Consider the following 791-nt stretch of genomic DNA (forward strand, 5'->3'; position numbering starts at 1 on the left):
TGTATTGGGAGAGTCGGCTGTCAAAGACCCTTCCAAAATACTAAGGAGCAATAAAGCCAGTTTAAAGACTAAAATGTTTCTGATTAAAACCATGTTTTTCCTATGCATCTGAGAGCTGAACAGTTAATGAGGATGAGAGAAGAAGAATCGATGCCTTTGAGTTATGGTGGTATGGAAGAGTGCAGAATTATCTCATGGACTGCGAAAAGAATGAAGGAAGAGTGCAGAATACGCCATGGACTGCCAAAAGAATGAAGATGTCTTGGGAGATGGTGCATCTAGGGTATCCCCCTCAAGGAAGAAAGATGGAGAAGCCTCATCACATACTTTGGGCATGTTGTTAGGAGGGTTTAGTCCTTGGAACGGGACATCATGCTTGGAAAGCTGGTGGTTAGCCAAAGAGAGGAAGATCCTCTACAAGATGGATCAACAAAGGGACTGTAGCAATGGGCTCAAGTATGTCAGAGGTGATGAGGATGGTACAAGATAGGGCAAATTTCACATCTGTTTTATTACAGAGCACCTAACTCAACAGCACCAGACAACAAGTAGCAGCAAGGAACAAGACTATGGAGGGCATGTGTGTGTGTGTTGGTAGATTTTAGGAGACCGAAGGTAAAAACCATTATAGCACTTAGCCATCTTGTTTCAGGGGCCTCTTGAACCAGATATTCTATTCCTAGGTCTCTCTCGACAACAAAGATTCTCATCACTGGACCAATTGACAGCATCAGGATGGATGGTGAAGAGATTGAGATTGTACACAGCTTTAGTTTGCTTGGCTCCACAGT

Source organism: Elephantulus edwardii, unplaced genomic scaffold (assembly GCF_000299155.1).
Source record: "Elephantulus edwardii isolate Elephantulus edwardi_28Jun2011 unplaced genomic scaffold, EleEdw1.0 scaffold00001, whole genome shotgun sequence".
Classification (NCBI taxonomy): Eukaryota; Metazoa; Chordata; class Mammalia; order Macroscelidea; family Macroscelididae; genus Elephantulus; species Elephantulus edwardii.